The 24726-nt window shown below is 37.2% G+C and overlaps 1 long non-coding RNA gene across 1 annotated transcript; it reads right to left on the bottom strand.

Annotated features, from left to right (window-relative positions):
• Positions 1 to 3536: 3536 nt before the first annotated feature.
• Positions 3537 to 21495, bottom strand: LOC104140167 (uncharacterized). The gene is made up of 4 exons (XR_693235.1): positions 21338 to 21495; positions 17431 to 17496; positions 6514 to 6576; positions 3537 to 3650 (listed from the first exon to the last, which is right to left on the bottom strand). It is a non-coding gene; the product is annotated as an uncharacterized lncRNA (long non-coding RNA).
• Positions 21496 to 24726: the final 3231 nt, after the last annotated feature.

The following is a 24726-nucleotide window of genomic DNA, read 5'->3' on the forward strand; positions in this document are numbered from 1 at the left end:
GGCCCGTCTCCGTCGTCGTTCACATAAGCAGACAGTGCCGCTAACCAACAGTGGAAAGCCATTAGGGTTCAATCAATTTCCTGTAAGCCTCTTTCTATTGCACTCAGTGTTCATGTGTTTACATTTCTTTGTGCAGCATGGTACTGCACTGCTGAATACAGACTGTGTGTCACAGTTTCATAACCAATACCCTTTGTCAGTGGTGACCTAAACATTTCAGTCTTAATTCTCTGGAAATAGATTTTTGTCTCCAAACAAAATGATTATATCTGGGCCTAACCCATTTCTCCCATTTGATAAGAAGAATATCTCAAAGACTCCTCAGTCTATCTGGATTTCTCCTCAGACCCTACTCTCTCTCTCTTCTCTTGCTCTTCATTGACAGGTCCGCCCATTCCGTTTCTACACTACTTTCTTATTAATCAATACTCTGACTTATGGCATCTGTCACTGAGAATGATGCTACAGAGCGGTGCAAGTTGAGATTTCTCAGGATTAAAGTACTTGCCTGCATGTTCTTGCACTTTGCTTTTGTATTAATTGTTTATTTCATAGCGAGCATGTCTGCAGGACAGCTGGCTCCCTCACTAAGCCTCTTCATCTGGCACACACCGATTGACAATGGAAAATTCACTTAACTTTGTGAGCAGAAGTATGCCCTGAAATCTCAAACCGTCAATCGGGACCACAATTTGCAATTTTTTGCACTCCTTCATGCATCTAAACTTCTGATCAAAGAACTAGCGATAACAATGCTGACTTTTGAACTGCATATATGCTAGGTAATAAAATCTTGCCCTCTTGCCTTCTTTACAGTTATTTCTCATGCACTCAGTACGTTTCAAATGCAGTCAAACTGAATCTATTGTCACTCCTTTCACCACAGGGTTGACCCCTTTCACACAGGACCTTCACATGGGACATTGATTTCCTGGATAAAAAATATTGCTGTTAAGAAATTTGCTTCAAATCTGTGTTCATAATACTATTAACAATAAGACACAGTAGTTACAGAAGCAGTATTTATCAGTAGCTCTCACAGAACGCCTGTTGTAAACATCTTTATATTAACAGAATTTCAGATTTTTTTTCCTCTGCACACTCTGACATTAAGCTAGACGACCTTTAGCCCCCGGCAATGCTTCCACAATTTTGTCCATGGAGCGTCTGCTAGAAAGGCTAAAGGACCACTACTCGTCTGGTTTGTATGCTTGTTTTCCTATCTCCAAAACACAGAATGGGTTGTTTCATAGTGAAGATTCAGTCTTGTTCTGATTTTAGTAAAGACAAAATATAATGTTAATAATTTCAGTTTAGATCAGTGTAGAGCAATGCACAAGAAAACACCCCTCTCTGCCCCCCCAATTCTAACTTCACCTATAAAACAATGACTTGTAACTGACCATTACTGCCTAAGAATTAGAAGATAGGGGCATGAAAACATCAGCATACTGCCAGTAGCGATTTAAAAAACCTAAATTTTGGGAGAGAAATAAACAGAATTCCATTGTGTCATACAGGTCCAAACCTAGGAAAAGTTCAGTGAAGGACAACAGGGACAATCACGATTGAACAGAGCGAGCTCAATTGTTTATCACTTCTTCCACTGCAAAACCTCTAGTCATTAAATGAAGCCAGATGCAAAACCAGCGTATGGAGGTGATTTCCCATGCAACAAATAGTAGAAGAATGAAATTCATTGTCCTCAGGAACTTTTGATGCTAACTGCTCCAACTGCCTGGGTCCAAGTTTTTAAGAGCACAAAACTTTGAGAGAACATATTTTAGTAGTAAGCTCCAAATATCTGGCCCACCATTTGCTCCATTCCAAACACAATAAGGTAGCAATGATAGGAACTCATTTGACCTATTAGATATTGCTAAGCACTCACACTGCTGTGCTGATAAACACTCTGCCTATAAGAAAATTACCGAAATAATAAGGATAACTGCTGAAACAAATGTACCATGTACATCTGGTAGTGATTTGCATACAGAAACAAAAGTACCTGAAACATCAAATGCTTCAAGCCAAAACAAGTCCAGTGAACTGCTACAGAAGTTATAAATTGCATATATCCAACACTTAGCAGTGATAGGCTTATTCATAACATGTAACTAAAATAAGTCTTTTTAGTACTGCATGTTCCTTCACCAAAATTAGGTTTTGTGGCCTTTATAATAAAAAGCAGCTAGAAATTACACAAGGATTCTACTGCTGCTAAGCATCTTCCTTTTTAATGGAATCCTGTTTTGTCTTTAGATTTAAAATATAAAAATTAATCTACAGAAAAGATCCATAACAGTGATTTTTGAAAGGTAGTACTCTAGGTCCATCTACTGAAATAGTTCATGCTATGTATATATCTGAGCCAACATCCAGACAGCTGAATTTTGGGCACCTCAGCCATAGATCAGATATTTTCAGAATATGCCTGTATTTATTTTTAAGCAGGGGTCATGAGGTAGATGGAGAAGTTCAGACAATTTCAGTTCCCTGCAGAGAACATGCAGGGATGGAGCTGGTGTACAAGGCAAATACTAGCATAACAGTTAAAACAGAATGAACTAGGAAGGAAAGAAAGAAAAAGAAAAGGAGGAGAAAACTGGAGTCAGAAACGTGAGTCAGAATGTTGCATTTACATTTTCATTTACTTGCTTCTTGAAGGAGACCCACTACATGGATATTTGTCTGGTTAGGTGGAAAGAATGGGTATACATTTATTTTGAAATCAATAGAGGAGGTTTCCTCATGTTTCTTTTTCAGATTCAGGCCTAAACATATAACAAAGTAAAATGCTGTTGAAATTCTTGCATTTCATCTGTTCTGAAGACTATGCAAATTTTATTTCCATGTTTTTACCTAAAACTAAATATGTATGAACTGTCACATGTGCCTGTAGCCACTGCCATTCCATGAGCTTGGTGAAGACTAGAAATGCTCTCAATGAGGAAAGATCTGAATTTGAAGTCAGTAACGAAACTTAAAAAAAAGAAAATCTCTTGTAAATTATAACTAGATTGATAGTGCAGAGTGCCCATGACATTTTAATCTGGTGAAAGTGGATTTTATAACTGATTTAGATTTATTATGTCTAGACTAAATTTACACTTTATTTTTTTGTTAGAAAAAAAAAATCATTCAATCAAAGCAAGAATGATAGTTTAAACTTTTTTTAGACTCTCTAGGAGGCTAGAAGAGAAATTATATTCTCTTAACGTATATCGAGAGCAGGTTCACAGCTAGGAGAGCCTCAGACAGGCACAGGATGAAGCAGGAATACATCTCTGTGATTAAATTATATCAGGATACCATGATAGAGCCTCAGAAATTCTCTTTGCATCTGTAGTCATGATTACTTGTTCAAACATTGCTCTATATGCACATAACCGCTTGGTTTCACTTGCAGAATTGTGGTAAAACAACAGGAAAGAAATTCAGTTCGAAAACCGTATGTCAAATGCACTGAAATAAACGATGATTGAACATGATGGTTACACTGCTTACCTGACAAAAGTTTTATGTTGTTTGGATTTACTTCCTCAAATACCTGTTCCTCAAAGGGAATCCTGTACATAGATGCTGGCCTGAAGAGGGGTAGAATGTGTTTTCAAAGGAGGAAGTGACTGGGGCAATTACTGCAAGCTTACCTACAAAACAACAAAATGAATTTTAAATGATGTATACATTTTCTATTGTAGTTACTGCTGATGTAGTATAGCTACATTAATATACTGAGAAGTTTGGGTTTTTTAGCACTACCAAAAGACAATTTCTGTCATTGTTTAAGGACATTTGAGTTCAACTTTTACTTGGAAAATACAGCTATATGGAGGGGGAGGGAGTACATATATTCACAGAGAATCATCTAAGAGCTCTATATACAATAAAGTTAAAAAAAATAGTTAAAAGGAAAAAAAAGCCTTGTAATTCCAGTTAGGATGCATGACAAAATGTTCAGTAACCAGGAATTCAGATGTCAAAGTAATTTAATTTGATGCTTAAATATGTAGTTTAGAGTCTAACTTTAGCCTCCCAATTCCTCATAACCTTAGCCTCCAACTGCCTATTAAAATTTCTGCAAAGAATTTGCATAAGAAGCTGAGGCTGTCTCTTAAATTCAACATTTTCCTATTTTTCGTTTAGAACACATGGTCTCAGTGTGGACAGGCTGAACTTTTAAAAAAAAACAAAAAACCTAAGCTCAGCTACGTGGAGAGAGCACAAAGAGCCATCATGCCCACCTTTCCTACCCTCACTGATTTGTTACCTGGGATATGTTCTTGCAAAGGCAGAGAAAACAAATCCAAAACTTCCTGGTACCCTTTCATCTCTATTTTCATTTGTAGCCACTACTGACCTCCTTCTCCTCCCATCCCACTGTGCAGGCTTAAGTCCAAATGGCACTTTGGTCTTTGGTGTTTAGTCTTGCCGATTCACACGTACAGATTCCAAGAAGTGTTACTACCAGCACACGTCCTGCTAAAACTTGCAGCTTACATATCCAAATAGGTGTTGGTACCCAATCACATAAATCCTGATGATATTAGTTCATAAAAACAGGTTTTTTGAAGATGCAACTTACCAATTGGTTTAAGAGTCTCTAATGTCACACATAACATATAAACAGTCAGAATGCAATCTTATCTAGCGAACCCAGAAAAGTCAAATAGAATGAATTAAATTTTTTTACTTGAAAAGTTGGTTGTTACAATAAACGTGATGAAGTTGGAAAAGATATATTTGTAAAGGAAAAATAAAATACAGAATTAGAAAAATATCAGTATCATTGATCTTTAAAAAATCTTCAAGGAAAATCTTCTTTCAGATATTTGTGTCTCCTCTTCCTTATCCACTTAATTAAAACAACAAAAAAAAGAAATTAGAAATCCTTTTTTAAAATCGGTAGCACTTCAACTTTTAAAAAAAGATTTCATTTTTTTCATTTTCTTTTCCTAAGAGGCTGACCCTACTGCTATTGTGTAGTAATAAATAAAACGTATATGCAGTGTTTTGCAGTCTTTCTCATAAAAAAGTATTTTAAGAGAAAATGATTCCCCCTACACTTCATTCTTCCCCCCCCTCCTTTTTTCCTAAGTATCTGTTCAATTCCCATTGATTTTTTGGTGGGTTATTTAAGAAGTGGAAAATCAAAATAAAACATGCCACTTTCGTGAAAACAATTTCATAATATAATTCTACCTTGAAATTACTGAAAAGAAAAGAAGTCCAAAGAAGTTTCAGACAAGGACACAGTGGGAGTTCTGTTGCAAGAGAGGAAGATCAGTTTCAATGAGCTACATTAATCTGATGATCGTTCACTAAATGATGGGTTGGGTTTCAGCAAGAACTTGCCCTATGAGCATTTAGATATTTTTAAATATTTAGTATTTAAATATCTATTTTTGATTTTTAAATCAAATTCCAGAAAAACATATGGAAGGATGGAAGGAGAGCACTGGCCAACTGCTCTCTCTTCCTATGTGATATACAGCTCTTGCCAGAAATAATGACCTCTCTCTCACGCTCTGGAATTTCAAATATATATGTTGCCCTCTGGGACATAAGCATGAGAATGTTGTTCAGTGGCAAAAGATCGACTGCAGCAGGGCATAGGCAAGAGATTACTTGACTGTGTCGTCTACCTGTTGCCACAGAACACAGTCACTGAGGACATAATGCCTCCCCAGAAAAGTGCGAGATCCAAAGTTTGATGAGCAGACGGAATATGAAGTATTGAAGAAGGGGTAAGGAAAGTAGGAGGTCTGGTACAAAAGGCAGGCGGAGATTCAAGTTCATTTATGTCTCATTTTCTTACGCTAGGTTGCTCCCCTATCCTACTACTCTTTATCATGTGCAAAAGGTAGTTTTGTTTCTTCTGCAAATTCTGAATCTGAGGTTTGCAACCCTCACGCACTTTGGACATCTTACTATACAATAAAGCACTTCAGCTGAATTCTTCTTAGACTCTGTCTAGCCCTGAATAAAATCTTTTCTTGCATACATGTAACATCTTGCTCCCTTCTTTGCTTTAAAGATACTTTATATGACATCTTGCAGACTTGCTAGAACCAGTTCAAAATGATGTTTGAAGTGAACTCACTGCAGTTCTTATGCTGTCTGAATAATATAGTGTGCTTTATGGACCTGCCTGTGTGATATTTTTTCTTCTAATATGCTGGTTAGACATAGCTAGAAAATATAAACAACTCTTTCAAAACCTCTTGAATGGTATAGCATTTTCAGAGCATAATCATTCCAAAATTATTAAAGGATATGGACACTTAGCATATAAGGTTTTTTCATCCATTGGTATCTACAGGCAATTTAAAGCGAAATTCTGTTCCTTGCAGACTCAATGGGAGTTTATTCATTGATTTCAGTAGAGGCAGACTGTTCTCCCTCTGATTACTCAGTTTCCAAGAGGCAAGAGGGGAATACAGAAACACTCTGACTCGCCTGAGTTTTTCTAATCAGGTCAAGAAGATCATTAGGGAGTAATTATTCTTTTACCTGTGGAGCCTTCCTGTATCAAGCTCTTCAGTATTCAGCAGTCTCCCGCATGCTATGCCACACCTGCAAGGTAATAATTGTGGTGTAAACATGGGCTACAGTGCAATCAGAAAATGGATCATGTCCAGCCCCTATATGATTTACCAAAAATGCCAAATTCCTAAAATTCTTTCCAAAATCAGCACCGTAAAGAAGAGCAATGGCTTAAAGCTGAAACTCAGGGAATGCTGAGAAAAATGAAAACATTAACTGCCCAGATCACCTAGGAAGACCCACTGGGCACTTCTGTGTTTTGCATGTCAAAATAGCATTTGAGAAACTGTGTCATACATCCTTTTTCATGAAAATACTGTGGGGCATTTTGCATCAAAGATAAAAACAGTCAGATGACATGTCCAGAATTATATAACTTTTGCAATATTTGTTGCTTTTAAAAGTTAAACTCCCTGTCTTTAATGGAGCAGTGATTGTTGTGAAGAAGATGGCAGCCTTTATAAGAGTAGTAACTTTTCATACCTTCTTGGTACCATTTTCAGTCAAAATGGTGGTTTTCCTGGGATTGATCTTCAAATATCTTGGGGATAGTTTTTCTTTTATGTTTTTTCTTTGTATCACTTTATTAAGTAACAACAGTCTAATTCTTTCATTTGGCTCTTAAGTCAGAAGTACAAGAAACAGAGCCAGAATCAAAACACATTAGTCAGGTAGCAACCAGCTTTTCGTATTCACAGTTCACAGAATCACAGAAGCACAGTTCCCCTCCTAAGAGACAGGAACTCTTCTGAACACATCAGTAGAATCCCAAAACCTGCAGATGAGAATAATTCACCTCCTTGCATGTGTTGGGTACTATTTGAACAAGCTAGTGTTTTCTCCAGGCTGGCTTTAAAATGTATCTAAACTTCCATTTTTCTAATTTCCATTCCATTCTTTCCAGTATTTCAGATATTCTCTAAGTTCATAATTTACTTATCTATCAGCCCTAGTATGTTGTTATAACTACATTTCTGCTTCTTATGTTTGCAGTGATTTCTCCTATTTTGTTAAATTCTTCTTCTCTCTGAACAAACGCCACAATACTCTGAGCACAGTAGTTCCCCACTCAGCTGCTATTTAGCTATTATAATGGCAGGTATGGAAACAGATACCAAGATATCAGTTTGCTTAGACTGTTTAGCTCTCCTATTATTACAGTAATCAGACCCTAATCAAACTAATCAGACAATAATCCACATCCTAATCATCATGACCCAATAATGTGGTCCTTCCATAAGCCATTATGTAGACAACCAAAAGTGCATCTCAGTTCCCACTCCGTGTGCTCTTGTGCTTCAGAGTACACACCAGAGCGTCCTAATGTGGTGGAATTCTTAGACTACTTTTCTTATATTTTGGATTAATTTAAGAATGGAGGTGTCAGAGTATGTGCTTAAGAGTGCAAAGTGATCATTTTTTAACCACTGGTGGGAAAGTAGTTTGCCAGTGGGGAGAGAAGCGTTGCAATCATGCATTAATCAAGCAGAGTTTGACCAATAGATCACAGATCACTGTACAGCATATGGCTGTGAGTTTCCATGTTTAAATTGGAAAAAAAAATGGAGAGTGCTGGGAAGTGAAACAGGAGATTTTTCAAAATGTGCTCTCCACTCTGCTCTATTGACTAAAGCCAGTCACAAGGAAATTCAAAACCAATTTGGAGAATGAAATGCAACTCTATCTGCGAAGATTGCTCTTCATAACACAGGCTGATAGGGAATATTCCTGCGTGAATTATTGCCTGGCATGTATGTTTACCTTAAGGCTTCAGCAGATGGTAAATTGCACTCTGAAAGTTTGGTACTAAATTTAAGCTGAGTTGTATGTTGATACCACTAGCAATAGCAGCTCTCGTATCCCTAGACAAGTCAAAGCACAGCAGCAAAAGAATAACAACTTCAGGGACGGCAACCAGAAGCAGAAATTTCACTCAGTTGTAATGTTTAGCTGAAAAGCTTTTGTAGTGAAACTGTGGCTGTTTACAAGACTGGAAGTCCAAACGACATGATTTAGCTCATGTCTCAGAGCAAATGTAATAGCAGCTGGACCTAAACTGAATGTTCACTGCAAGGTTCCAATTTTTAGAAAAAAATTATATTTGAATAAAAGAGCCAAAGCTAATGGAGTTTCACGGTTGCAACCCAGGGAAAAAATTGACCCTGAAGTCCTACAGCAATTCTACAATCTATTTCATTTTATTTTAATGGATGACTCTAGAGGTGATTGAAACTCATACGATCCCCTAAATGTATCATTTCAGACATGATCCATAAATGTTTAAAGTGTATCTGTGCCTGTTACGATCTTCTCTTCTGCTTACTGAACCTTTACATTTTTAGCAGATTTCTGTTTTTAGAGATAGGCTACAATTTTCTTTTCAGTTCAATGCAGATTGTTACACAGGAAGTAAACAGTGCATGCTCTCCCATGAATTTTTCTTCTTTTCTGGTTTTGTTGCTCTCAGCATGTAAAATCAATGGTGAGTTTGCCTGCAAGTCAACAGTTGCTTTTTGGCCAACACAGTGAAAACATTAGCCAAATCCTTTTCAGATGGAGGAAAGTTATACCAAGTTTAGGTTTACAGATGGGAAGGAGTGCCAAAACCATTAATAGACCACAAAGAATAAGTTCTTCAGGAGAACTGTGCCTGAGCAATACACAGTGGGGGTTAAGAAAACAAATCACAGGATTGTTTGAGATGGTTTCAGGTTTTAGTCCAAAAAGAAATGTGTAAAAGCTTCCAAAAAACACAAAGAAAATTAAAGCGTGTGGTTCTGAATCTTTGGTTTAATGACCAAAACCACCAAATCCTCCTAATAATGCTGTACTCGCTCTTTTCTGATGAAATCAACCCTTTCCACTGAAAAAAATAACAATGATTGGTTTGTGCCGTTGTAAAAAAGGTCCAGTTGGTGACATTTTAAATAAATTGTCATTTTGGTATTTCCTAGAAAAGACTGACCAGTCAAAATATCACTTCAACCTTTTCCCTATTTTTTTGTGTGTTCTTCATATTCTCTGTGTTTTCCCTCACTCACATACAGCAGTTTGTCTTTCAGCTAACTGCTTCCTGGTCAACACACAGAAATGAAACATCTCCCAAGCGGAGTTCAAAATGTCAAGAAAGTCAGCAAAAGCATATTTTCTTCTCTAAGCTAAAAGATATGTTTTCCTAGAGGTTTTTGATATTCCTTGCTTATCTCTGTCAAAATAAAATACTGGTGTACATGAAATAAGCACTTGGCTGCAAAATATTTTTATAAAATTAGAACTAAAATTGGTATTGCCACAAATAGATTAATTCAATAAATAAATATTGATCTGCTATTTTCAGAATACAAAGCAAGACCCAGCTGGTAGTTTTAAAAATATATACTGGTAGTCTATTAACAACTTATATTAGCGTTCAACAGTAGAGCAATACTTTTGTTTGCATAAAGCCTTTCATCTGAAAATCTCAATGTGCTTATTAGAAACTGTATATTGAAACTGAAGCACAGAAAGGTTAAACGACAAGGTATGTCAGCAGCACAGATGAAAACAGGACACAAACTTCCTGAGTCACTGTTACTTGCTATTATTCCTGACCATGCTACCGTCTCTGAAACCATGTCACAATTCCTGGAGTCACTTAAATTTCTCCTCTGTAAACTGAACAGCATAGAATAATAGAAAGGAGGTCACATTTTCCACAATCTCTAAGAGCCAGTCCTATAAAATGCAAAAAGACATCTAGCAAGGTTTTCAAAAGTGTTAGGGTCCAAATCCCTTTGGACCTGCCTGGACACTCAAATAAAAGGTATGTATTAGCTTTATCAAATAGAATGATGGAGCCCTAGGATGGGCTAACAAAGCCCGTATGTATTCTAGTACATCCTGTGCTGAAATCTGCAGCTCACATCATCACTAAAACAACTGCTCACCCTGGCTAGATCCAAGCTAGAGTGTTTGCCTGCACACTCCAACATCACACCATCATTTGGCTGCAGAGACCTTCCTGAGGCTTATACCAAAGCTAAGTGGCATCAAGCTGATTTTACATCCTTGCACTACAGCTGGATTTTCAGACAGTGTTAACAGCAGAGGTCCTTTGACATCAACAGCTCTCTAAAAACTGAGAAGCCCAACTGCTTGAACAAAGACAGTTGCACTGATTCAAAAATTATGAGGAAAGCTATAGACAGCCAGCACCACACCATCAGAGACAAAACCCTGGCTCCACAAGACATCCCATCCTATGCCCCAGATCAGTTGCTTCTTTCCTGCACTTTGAAGCTGCCACCAGTTAAGTTCACCCAATGGTAAATTTAAAAAGACAGGAAAATAGTGGCAGGGTAAACGCCAGAAGAATGAAGAGGAAGGAAAAGACGTTTTCTTCATTCGCCCTAGAGACTGAAACACCTCCTGATGACTTCATTTCTTTAACATAGGCTTCTAAAATGCCAGTGTCCACAAACAAACCCATTCTTAATTCAAAATGTCTTTATCTGGCCACAGAGATTTTAATCCAGATAAGACTCTAATTCCCTCCCTGACTTAAAATAACAGATTTGAAGATGAAACTGTGTTGGCATCTTCTGACTCTCAACATGTATGTTACACCAATCTGGGCTTCCTCTATCATTCCCTCCCTTTTTTTAGGTGAACATTTGATCTTAGTTACATAGATTTGACTCTCAGGTTTACCGCTAACGTACGATTCATTTCCCCCCCCCCCCTTTTTTTTTTTAATCTTATGCATCATTTTCAGAGCTAATCTAAGGACATTTACCAAAAAAGTCAGCTTATACTGATTTAGATCTCACCTCTGAATTTTTGTTTTCTCATAACTTCTACTTCTAAGTAAACTAGCTTCAGCATGCATGGAAAGCAGAAAATGCCTGTAGGCTAAGACAATCAAAAGGCAGTTTTTTGGTGCAGGTAGCTCTTCCATTGGTCCACCAAGCCACTTTCATTTATTTATTGATTTTATAATATTAATCCTTCATATAATAGCAAAAGTGGCAGTGGAATTAAACTTTGTGACTGGAAAATGGTCTCCTGCTTTGAAAATGAATGCCTCAACCTCACCTCAGCATTTATTTTCTGTAACTTCACTTGTAGTGCCTTGATATTTAACTTGCTGTGGGAGACCATTATCCATTCACAGTGTTCGATTTCATTTGCCTCACTCCTCACTTACGCCAAATAAAATTGACATCAGCCAATCACCCAGCTGGAGACTGAACTTTTTCTTTGTTATTATTTGCTGCTGATCGTTTTTCTTAACATCAATAAAAAGAACTATTTTAGTTTAAAAAGTATTGCCATTATTTCTTGACTCGAACATGCTATATACTTTTGCACCCTAATAATCTAGTTTTGCAAGATAAAAAAATAAAAAAAAAGGACAATTACTACTGCATCAATATTGATAAAAAAGTGAGAGTATTTACATTAATCTTGGTAAAAGGCAAGATGAAACCATTGCAAATAAAATCAGCACACAGAAAACAATTTGCCCTAGCATTTACCCTAACATTTCCTGTGACAATGATTTCTTTCTTTGAGATTATTTCTTTTAACCCCTTCACTACTTTTCACCCAACTGCCACAGTTTTGTGCAACTAGTTTAACAGAAGATGAAATATTTTCAACCCGCAAAACCTCGGTAGTTCATTCTCCTCCACTTGTCTATTTATTAGGTGCTTAAGGTGCCCAAAACTATTTGTAATGTAACATTAACTTAGTATCTGGGATTGCAGTGATATATGAAAATGTTGTTATCTCCATTCCAGAAAAAAATATGTATTATCCAATATAATTTTAGATGTTCCAGGAATCTATATAACTGTCCAAATTGAAAAAAATTTTTCCTTTATGATAGCCAGTAAGCAATGAGTTTGAAATACAAATTATGTGATGCGTACAACAGCTATTTCTCTACATCAGGTTGACTTCCAAGTGCATTCAATGTCTCAAAATCATTCACTTTTGAAAACATAAAAAAGTTAGTTAATTTGTTATTTGCCTATGCATTATTATGTATGTATGTATATATGATGTCCCTTCCTATTTATCCCCCCTTATGATATGAAAGGCCAAATGCAAAAGAGGACTTAAGTGCCTACAATGGCAGCATTTAAACTGCCAAAGTAAGCCAAAAAAAAAAACAAAAACCCTACTCAGCTGCTGCCTTAGCCCAGTAACAGCTCAGCATCAGACCATGGAGCTCCCTGTTCTTTAAGGTTTCTCTCCCTGGACATACACAGAAGCATATCAGTTTAGACAGCGCAGAGCACCACGGTGCCTGCGTTACACCTAAGGCCAATTTGCAACCAGAAATTAGATACTGCTCTTACCAGAGTCTCCAGGGCAGCTCATTTTAATCCAGACTATGGGATCAGACTCCACAAAATTCAGTAGCCATGACACCTTCCTTTCAAAACAGTAACCAAAACATTCCTGTTTTTCTCATCTGCTGGTTATACCTTTTTCTCAGGTGGATGCTCAGTTACCAAGCTAGTGAATCTGTGTCGTCACCTTTCTGACCGAAAGAATATCAAACTATTTTGTGCACACTGGCACAGCCTTTATATTCTCTAGCGTGAGAGGGAAGACACTCTAAGCATGGAAGTTCTTCTCCGTGGCCCTTGCTTGGCCTTGCTTTAAAAGTTGTCTTTTTTATGGTGTTTTTTTACAGTCCCTCCCAGAGCCCATAAAGAGCCGAGCCTATAAAGAGCTGTAAAACTACTGGAGGTCTGGGTAATATTTGTACAGAAAAAAGTAGATATCATTCACAATGAACAGGTACTTGTAAAATTTACAGTGAGTTTGAATCAGCATGTAATATACAAGTTTTGTTAGCATCTCTGACAATTATTAAAACTTCTTTCGTAAGAACATAAAGCTTTCTGAACATACCGCATCAACACTTTCAATTATCAGCTATCAGTAGTGGCTGTACAAGCCTCAGCATATTTTGGTTGCTTGTCAAACCGAGGACGATGGGCAATGACATCTGCAGCCCAGGTACCTCACGTGTATTACAGATGCAGTTTATAGATTTGGACGCTGCTCTCTGACTGCCGCCTCATCCTGCATTACAAGCGCTGTGGAACTTCAGCATAACGAGAAGGCAGCAATTGAGCCTCCTTCACACGAAGCCTGGACTTGTATTTTAAAGCAAAGTCTGCCAACACAGCCTATGCAGGGTGTTTCTGTAATGAGGGCAGCGCTGGACAAGGAACACAGGGAAGACGTCTAGAATTATTCCACTTGCAGCCTTTTCCAGCCATCTGAATCTAATCAGAATCATTTTAAATCGATAATGATTTGTGCGAGAGTTTAAGACTACCCCAAACAAGGGAACCCCTGCTACAGCTGTATGCAATTCCTGTGTTTAATTTTATCAGACATAGGGCAGTCTATCAAAAAGGATAAAAGGTAAAAATTCTATTAAAATATTCCTCTTGGAGAAATAACATAAACTCTTTTTTTCCTGGCTTTTAATCCAGTTCTTGCACAGCTTCAATGTTTTCCCTCTCATTTGAAGTCAGAGTTTATATAATTCATTTTGCAAAACTATATTGTGACTATGGGCCAGATCTTCAGGCCAAGTAACTTGGTGCATGTTGGAAGCTTGCAACCAAGTGCTTTAAAAGCAATACTCGGGGGTTTATGACAAAGAAGAGACCGAATTAAGTCTTCTTTCAGAAACACAGTAGTTCCCTTCTGCTGGTTAGGTCCTTCTCTGACATTCAATTGAGCTATTCTTTAAATAATTCAGCTTAAAGTTAACCTGAAAAGTAGTTTGCAAGTTTGTACTTCTTCCTAAAAAAGAATATTGGAGTAACTATTGGACTCCTTCACATCTATTTTCTCTTTGGACTTGCTTTTCCCACGGACTAATTTTGAAAGTTCTGGATAAGTGAAATATGCAGAGCTGCAGTTTTGTCACCCCTTACTGAAATTATCGGAAGATTTAGAGCTAAATTGAAAAAAAAGGTTAAGTCTCCATAAATTAGGCACAGCTATGCCAAATCTTTAATCACTTGCTCCCCAGAATGGAATCCAAATACCAGAGTTCAATGTTTCAGAATAGTACTCCAAACCCTCACCTAAAAGACATGTGAAATCCCACCAATCTCAAGTTTAGTTATCTGTAACCATGCTAAGTCCAAAACATACGGCTAAAAATCAGAACTTAGAACTTCAAATTCTTCTTATTTCAAAGAACTGAGCGAAGATGACACATTTACTGATACAACTCATCTTCTGTATAATGCAATGACGAAGACAGGCAAAGACTAGCTTTGAGTGCCTCCTTAGGCATAAAGAAATTAAACGCATGTTTCCCAGTGAAGTGTGGTATCTGAAAGACTATTAAGTTTAGTGAAGAGCATTCCTTACTCGCTCTGTGTAAACTGGGTAACTGAGCACAAAAGAATGGAAAATTCATGTGGTTAATGAGTTGCTGGCTCTGCAGTCTAGCAGCCAGTTCTTCAGCAGAGAGTGCGAGGTCCTAAGTCTAGTTAAGCGAGGTTTAGGGTTTTTCAGGGTGAGATTTGGATTTAGGTATCTAAACATATTTTTGGATCCAGATCTTTCCTTTATAGTAAAATTAAACTCACATTAACAAGAACGCACTATTATTAAATAATTTTCAGAAGCCTGAATAGAAATCAATTTCCTCTATGGCTACTTATCTTTTTACTCCTTGAGGCACCTGATGTCATAGGACTACAAGTTCTCTATTCAAAATATACAAAATCTGAATTTAAATGTAAGTAACCTTTCATTGCTTTGTATATCATAAAGGAGTAAAATACAATGTGTTTAGTTTCTTAGTTAAGTATTGAAGCTGACAGCTGAAAGAACTATTCATATCACACTGAGCCTCATTTTGTGGTCTGTGGCATTGCTTTGTGCAGACACAAGTCAGTTTATTTGTGAATTTCTGGTATGATATAGATGTCAAATTGCCTTATCAACAAGAAATTCCATTTACCAATATAAAATGTCCCTCTTCAATGTTCACTAATTCTTGGAAATACATCCATTTCAAAGACTAAAGAGAGTTACGTAGAACTAAGTCCCCAGATCAGCACACATTGTTGCTCAGAGACTGCTTTAAATTTTGTATCAGAATATATTTAATCTGTAAGTCTTTTTAAAGAAAAAAATGCCATTAAAATATACAATGGTGATGGATGCATCATATTTTTATCACATGTGTATGAGACTCCCAACTTAAACAGGATTAGTGAGTCTGGCCTGATGCACAGCCTCCTAGAAGATGTACCCGAACCCCTTCCTTGGATGAAAGACTTCAAGTTTGGTTTCTTCCATCACAAATAGTGCTACAGTGCACAATGGACATCATACACTGATGTTTTGAAAGTAGGAAATTACTTTTGCTCCATTATTTGCTTATTTTTAAAGAAAAAGGACATAAGTACTTCCCTCAGGAGACAGGAGGAGACGTTTCTATACAGCTCAGATTTATTAATCTGAATCTCAAAGACTGAAAGAATTTTTGACATATTCATAGTATTTCTTAATGGTATTTCAGGTAGTGCTCTGCTGACAGTACAGGTCATTACGCATCCCATCTGGGAAGCCTTGTTTCTCCTCTCCTACAGGAAGCTAAACTCAGGTGCTTAAAAATTAAGGGTTGCATTACTCAACCTTGCAAAGGCTGCCTCTGTAAAGATTTTGTTCTACTTCCATTACGGCTCAAAACTCTTTTAGAAAATAGAGACAACAGCATAAAAGTATTCACACTTAGGAATTTATCAGGCAAACAGATACAAAAGTCTTGGCTAACAGAGGCAGGATAGGACTTGAAATGTTTATGAAGTTCCAGAAAGAGAACATTTATTTTAGATTTTATTCTATTTTAAATGGGGAATATATACCAGAAAATAGGCATTTTTACCTATTTAACTTCTCCATCTCTATACAGAAACCATTTCAAAACAAGGTACCAAGCACTGAAGGTATAAAGCGCACGCAACCCAATAACAGTCTAAAAGCTAAGGGCTTAAAACTAAAGAAACAACACCTTGTTAAATCATTAGTGGTGCCAGCTGAACCACTGTAACTAGCAAAAAGCTCTGAAGGTTTCCTAGTTGTCATCTATTAAGTCAATAATATCTGCAGAGCATAACATTTTCAAAGGATAGTGGTCTCCAGGTGAACCAAGACATTTGTTTTCATAGGAGACTTTTTTTTTTTCTGAAAGAATTATTTGCCTTAACTTTTATTATATGGAATTAGTATTACTATGGATAGGTAATACACACTGGCATCTGTTTGCTTCTTGAGCATTTTACTAAATTGCCTAATGAAGTGACTAATACTATCAATGATACCTGAAGAACATACAACATATGAACATATTTAAAATACTAGATAACTCATTCCCTGCTGCCTTACACCTTATATAGGTATTTAAACCTAAGGAAAGTAAGTGCAAAGCATACAGAAAACACTGCCAACATTTTCTGCTCACATTGGAACGTTTTTCATTGTTTTTTTAATTATATGGCACAAGGTACAACAGAGATTTGGACCTGAATTTTCAATATTTCAGTGAGACTTTATGAGATGATGGTGGCCATTAAAGAGACAGTTTTCAAGGCTTTTGAGTTTGCCTTTGTACTGTTAGCCAATATTTCCTTCAAGCTTGCTGTTTCATCTTTTTCACACCATATCATTCTGTCACAAACAAGGACATATAAGATCAGTGACTTGGATAAGGCTGGAATCAAAAAAGACAGTCAACGCAAACCAAGATCTGGAAACAGGGCTGTCAAGTGGTAAGTACTTTACTTTTTTTAAGAGGCAATGCAGGTGTATGGTCCGTTCCTTGGGCACAAGATCAAGAAGTTTACGTACCAACATTAGGGTCTGGAACAAGGGTCAGCTAAGACGAAGATTCAAAGACTCCTGGGATACCTGCAACTAAGATATAAGTTGATCAAAGTAAGTGCACACACTCTTACACCTCTGCGTTCACAGCAAACCTCCTGTCCACTTGATATCCCTGTCCAATGAGGCTCATATAGAAACTTTAGTTAGAGAAGCTTATTTAGTCCTCAGCTGCGAAGGATACAGTTCACAGCTTGCCACTGGGCTGACAGCTCGTATAAAACCTGGGAAAGAGATTTTAATCTACAGGACAGCCAGAGATCATTGCACAACTTTGCTATAGCCACTTAACCCCTCAGTGTTCACACAGAACGGAGCCGGGGGAGTGAGATAGCACTCACAGCTGTCTGTTTATGTGGCTGCCCAGAAGAACTTGAGGAAAAGCAGCCAAAAGAACAAGTACTTCGTGCTGAAGTTTCTCAAACTGTAGTGGACATCTCTTGTTGCATACGCCAAATGTTTTGGGATTTGGGGGTTTTTTTAGAGCATTAAAGATATCCAAGTTCCCCTTGCGCTCAGCAGGCTGAGCACTCCAAGGAGACAGACCTAGGGTGTTATTTGAGGCCTGGCTGCTCAGCCAAGAATATCCACACCACCAGGGTCTTCTCACTTAGCTGTGTGTTAAGGGCATAACTAAACCTATAGGCACCGATTAAATTATCCAGGCACTATGTCTGAACTACGGAAGCAATGGAGTTTTTATGGTTCATAATCTTTTCGCTCTTATTCTAGCCACTAGCAAAGTTCTTGTCCAGGAGGTTTCTGTTTTCTTCTATATTGCTTCAAATAGTCTGCTCTCATGTTCACAGATGAAGAGGCTGTCCCACAACATTCCCCAAGACAAGGGTCTTCCTCCCATCCTCCCATCAGGCAGTAAAGAGGAAAAATCTCACGCCTTTTTTTTTTTTTTTTTTTTTTTAAGAACTTACAGAGAGGTCCTCCACACAACGGGCCAGGTAAAAGGCTGGCTGAGTGCTTGTTTTAGTTGGAGATAGGACTTCTGATGGAAGAAATACATTTTCTTCACACTCTTAGAACTGATGCAAGGAAGTTGGAGCACAGAGTTTTTTCTATGATAGGAATCAGCCTTTAATGATGCCTGGAGTAGCGGTGCTCAGGAGAGTCTAGTAGCTTGCGCGCATTACAACAGTGTACAATGTTACACATGCAACTGGTTTGAAAACTGCCTTCACGTGGATAGCACAGTATGGACAAAAGAACCTTCCACAGACCTGTGGTCCTGCAATCCCAAAGTAAGTTTTACTGGAAGAGAGAATGATGTATTCCGATGATTTTAACGTTACAGCTCTTGTCTACTTCAAGGCACTTACTGCATCAATGCAGCCACAGCAATGCAAATTCCCATGCAGAGCAGGGTTCTGCCAATGAGATTTCTTGCTAGGGATAAATCACTGCAAAGTTTGTCATGCGTCCTCTCTAAGGCAGAGATTTCCTTTTTTCAGACTGGGAGTAGTGATTAACTGTTGATCTGGATAAATGTTGTAATACTGAGTTAAATTCTGCATCATCTTACAGTTATAAAATATTTTTTTGCATCTTTGATAAAAGGATAGTTTCTGTATGAAATTGTTCTTGGATTGACCTGAAGATACTTGATTTGAAAAAGTTCAAAGGGATCTGCTTTGCTTTTTACCTTTCTACTGAAGTAGAGGATACCTAATTAGGTTCTTCTCCCCTAAATTTAATAGCAAGTTTGCCCTAGTATCAGTGGGAGATTGGGCCAGAAGTGCTGTTTTGATTGGATATATTTTATTCCTTTTTTTTTTTTTTTACTTAGTAAACAAGAAAAAAAAGCCAGACATCTTACAACCTTATTGGTCCACACCAATTTTATCTAGCAAAATGGATAATAAAACAAGAGGGTTTCCATTGCTGCAACTTACAATGGGCTGACATTTGGCAGCGAACAACCTTTCTAAAGTTCAGGCACTGCATTAAAAAGAAGAATATAAAGGGCATCATTAGAATTGAGGAAGGAAACTGTTATTCAGCATTTCAATTACTGAGCTACATGAGTGGCAGTAAGAAATAATAGGCACAAATTAGTACTATTGAATGTTCCTAAATATCTATTCAGCAGCCTTGAAAAGTGATTTGGATACTGTCATAAATTTGGAAATGTTCAAATAAACTCACTTATCTGTCTCTACTTTCTCAAATCTCAGTTTCCAAAGAATTTTCTCAATGCAAAATTATGGACCTTGAATGTTCTCCTTATTAGTCTGATTGAAGCCCTATTAGCATTTTTCTCCACCTTTTCCCCTGCTGTAGGCACACATTATTTATTTAAAGCATACTCACAACTTACAGTCCAACAAAATAAACGGCAAGGCACCTCCCATAACATTTGATATTTTTAATTTGCCCACAGAGACCATGGGTACTGAATGCTGTATACACTGTAATAAATCACTTCAGTGCTATTAATGCATACAGTAGCCTTACAGTGCACAGAAAATGATTGCCATGTGTACCCTCTACAAGAAAGGCAAAGTCCATGTGTTACAAATATGGTGAGCATTAAAGATGATGATGAACTTGAATTTTTATCTAAATATTACAAATCCATATCATTTGTCCTCCTTTATTAATTACGAATGATTTCTCAAACAAAATAATATTTTCCTCTTCATTTTAAGTGTTAACTGAGAGAAAATTTGGGGATGTTGTCATCATGAAAATGTGTTTATCACTGACTACACTGTTGGGAGAAACACAAAGCTTTTTTCTTTCAGTTCAGGCTGTTTCTGTTGTTTCATATAGCCTAAGTCTTGCTTAAAATAAAGCAAAACAAACAAAACAAAAAGCCCCAACAAACCAGAGTGCACCTTTGAGGCCAAGCTGCGTTTATCACACTAACAGAGATATTGCTCCATGGATTTCAACAGTATTCAGCTGTCACATTTACTCACATGAACTGATAAATTTGTAATGGCTGAGAGACAGAAATTGATTTATGAGTTTGTTGGAATAGAATGGAACCACTGAAAATGGCCTTATTAAAAATCTGCAATTTTTCACAAGGACTTGCTTGCCTTAATAAATGTGAGAATAAGTTTGATTTCACTCAGAATTAATGTAGTTTGAAATTGAAATGAGTCTCACTTCCTGCCTCCAGGAGGTCTGCTGACATTTCTAGTGCTACATCTAAGCCTATGGAAAAAAATGAAGCTGAAAATGGAAAATAAGATAAATTTTCCATAATTTGCACAATGAATACATTTGATGAGGTCAAAATCAATTAAATTTAGAAAATGTCAATTTGGTACAGGACCAAGTTATTTGTTTTCCCTCATCAATAGCCACTAGCTTTACTGCAGCTGAAGAAATCTGAATATCATATTGACTAAGAGGTAGGTTTCTTTAAACGTATACTAATTTTGACAAACTTCCCCTTTCCTTTACCATCATTTGCCCACACTGAAACTAGATCTATTTGTGTGATATGAGGATATTATACTGAATACACATTTCAGATGATAATATCATGGAGAATTTTTTTCCGCTCTCAAGAGACCAAGAGAAATGTGTCCACCTACAGTACTGCAGGCTTCTACCTGGAAAATACATCTGGCTAATCTTGCAAAACTACCAGTATTAGGAGATGCTCGTACACCGTGTTAGAACGGTATACACCTCTAGCCAAGAATGTTTTCTGAGGAAGGAAATAGAGTGAAAACTTCATTCTTTATTCATAACACCATGCTTTTGCTAAAAGTAAGGGAAAAAAAAGGCTTTTTTTCTTATTTTTATATAAACCAGCCTTAATTGTCCGAATCTTGCTATAGCAACTTTTATTTTTAAGCCTTATGCAGTAGAAGAAAAATCTCTCCTTATGCTACATGCAACTTACTGTGACACCCATCTTGGCTTTGAGGAAGAGCCAGGAAATCCTTTCTCTTATTCACTGCTAAGTTGGTTGGAACAGTCAGGATTGAAATAGCAGGGGCTTGGTCATGTCAAGCATCTTTGTGCGTTCTGTTTCACTTCTCTGTCCAATCTTTCTCTTAACTACCGCGTGCAAGAGCTGTATGGAAAAATAAAGTGCCAAAATTAACATTGACAACAACAACATCAAAAATACAAGGGAGAGCCAGAGAAGAAAGTTGGTTTGGTTTATGAGATTAAACTCATATTATTAAACATACTAGGAAATACAAAAACAAAGCTACAATATGATAATTTTGAAAATAAATGTTATAATGTATCTTCAAAAATAGCCTCCTATAAATATTGGATATGAACCTCTGTTCACATTGCAGCACAGTGGACCTTGAAGCAAAGCAGTACAGTTCTGCTTCCAGCACACTGTAAGTACCCAAAAGGTAGTTAAAACACGAAGTTTGACCCCCATAGTTAGGGTACGCATTCTAAACTTATTTTCTTTAGCAGATGCTGTGCTGACATTTCAACTGACTTGTCACATCCACACACCACGTAATCCTTCCCCAAGGTAAGCACAGGAAACAAAAAAGCAGACATAGCACCAGTGAAAGGTATGAAATATACACAAAACAATCACCTTGCCATGTGAATCAAATCTTAAGGTAGAGCAACAAAAGAAACAGGTAGTCCATGACAAGCCAGAGGGGTATAACGTCAGTTCATACTGGCATGGGGCACAAGATGTGCTCTGGCCCAGGGTAGTAATGTGAGAACTGCAAGGAAGCAACGCAGGACAGTGCGTGGTTGCGAAGAAGGGAAACTGTATCCACTTACGGATGAACTCAGTGGAATAAAGCTTCGTTCTTTAGGAGAAAACACTTTTAAACAAATAAGTTTGGTAGTTTTCAGTCTCTATCTATTGTAAAGGTTGTTCTGTGACTGCAGAATTTACTAAGTTGGACACTCCAATTTCATTCATTAACCGTTTCTGGGTTAATGCAGACAAACCTTAAAAACATGAAATAAAACATTAAACATTAGATAGCTATAAATTTCAGTGCCTAAGCCAAAGCTAATTGTTAGCTGAAGATTCCTATTTACTTCAGTGCCTCTTATGGTAAGCCTTTAGCTGCTGTGCCAAGACCCTGTATGAAACCTTGAAATCCTGAATGACTGTTCAAGGTAAATCCCTATTCAAAATTGACTTCTGGATGGCAACTGCCATCTGGGAGGAAAAGCTTTTCGAGGCAGAGGGATATTGTCTTGGTTCACAAAAAGCAATCATCACAGCTGAAAAGTCCTCCACCGACAGAGGTATCTTCTGTCTCTATATCCTAAAGACATCCAGTAGAGTTTCTCAGCAGATTCATTTCAGCTTGAGAGCTGAATTCAATGCATATAAGCATACACAGGACAAACATAGAATCACTAAAATCTCAAAAGGATTGGCCGGAGTAACATGCAGATTAGGCAATGGGACTGCAATCCATTCCCTTCTCCGTGCTAGAAGCTGTTTTAAATATGAGGCGGATTGCAAAGCTGCAGTCGTCTTTGTCATATTTAGTAAAAAAGATTCACATGCTAAAATAGGCTCTCCCTCTCTTCATTTCTTTATTTCGTATGAAGGCTTTTTGAGATTGCTTCTTTTAGGGAGAGGAGGCATTGTTGTTTTTGTTTTTTTGCAAGTAACATTTATTTTGAAGTTCTACTCTCCAAAACATCCATTATGATTGATTAAATAATACATAGAACGTGATTCTGCTACTAAAAATTACAATGTGTTCCTTGACATTCATGCTAAAACCTCTCTCACGGGGGGTACTTATTTGTCTGGCATCTTTGCTCAGGGCAGAAACACTAGACTGCAGAAGACTTCCCAGGTCATCAGTTCAAGTCCTTTGATCTGACAGGCGATCACATTCTATATTTCAGCACAATTAGCACCTTTTAAAAGAAGTTATATTTCTAGCCCTCGCTACTTTTACCAAAAGATCACTTCAGAATCTCATTCCTCTGACAGTTACAAAAGTCTCAGTTTAAATTTATTCACAGTTTATTATCCCTCCCACCATATTCATGAACATCTGTTATATCCCTTATTAGCCTTTGTTTTGCTACCCTAAACAAGCCACACCGTTTTACTTTCCACACCTATAGCAGGCTCTCTTTCCCCTCATCAATCAAGACTGAATTCAGCTTTCTTCAATACTGTATCTCAAATCAGGTCTCACCAGTACTTTGTAGAATGGCTTTAATACTTCCATGCCCTTGCTAGAAATATGTTATCTGAGACAGCTTAGGACTGCATTTGCCATTTTCATATCAGTGTTTCAATCACGCTGCATTTGATTAATGTAGCTGTGCTTTCTTCTCTGACATTCTTAACGGATGAGCTTCCAGCTTCTGGAAGAAATTCTTATTAGTCACAAAAAATAGAACTTTGCATTTGGTACTACTTAATTTCATCTCATTTCTATTTCTGTTGTCCACAGACTCCTTCAGGTCTTCCTATAGCATCCCAGTCCTCCACAGAATTCATGCCCGAAATCTTAAAGGTTCACTAGGACATCGCCATTTAATATTTGTGAAAATAGTAAATAAAACTAGTCCCAAGGCCAGCTTCATTAATAACACAAAGAACTCTAGGCCAAAACTGCTTTTTATCACACACCAGCTTCCCATTAACCAGATACTTACTGAACAGTTCTTCTTTCACTGTATTTATTAATATTTTTCCTGTGTGGTCTCATAGCAAATGATTTCCCAACAGACAGATTAGATTCACTTCACTTTCTTCATCTAAAACACCAGTGACATGATCAACAAGTCTCACAACTTACCTATGAAAAACCCGAAATGTGCATTGTCTTATTTTTAATTTATCTATAATTAGACATTGTATTAACATTTGTACTGAAGCTTTACTTACTGCTAAGGTCAGATTAATGAGCCTGTAGTGGCCTGCAAAACAATAAAAGGATACAAGAGTTTTTTTGCTTTCGTTAGAAGTCAAAGAGACAATTTTTTCACTAACTTGAGACGAGTCAGGCCTGGATCCTAAATTGTCTCATTTTTTGAATGAGGGTCTTCAGTTTGGCTTTCACTTTTCTTCATCTCAATCCTTCTGAAGACCATTTCAACATTTGATATGAGAGCTTAAACACCAATAGAGTTCAAGGCCAGATATCAGACAGATGAACTTTCCCCTATTACGTGATTGCTAATAAGGTATTCTGACGTAACAAACTGCTTTTTCCAAGCATGTTACATCTTGGCTAACAATTATCAGGAGCTAATGATATAACACTGACACTATAGATACCGTGGAAATGCATAGAGAACCAAAATATTTAATAA

This window comes from Struthio camelus, chromosome W (assembly GCF_040807025.1).
Source record: "Struthio camelus isolate bStrCam1 chromosome W, bStrCam1.hap1, whole genome shotgun sequence".
Taxonomy (NCBI): domain Eukaryota; kingdom Metazoa; phylum Chordata; class Aves; order Struthioniformes; family Struthionidae; genus Struthio; species Struthio camelus.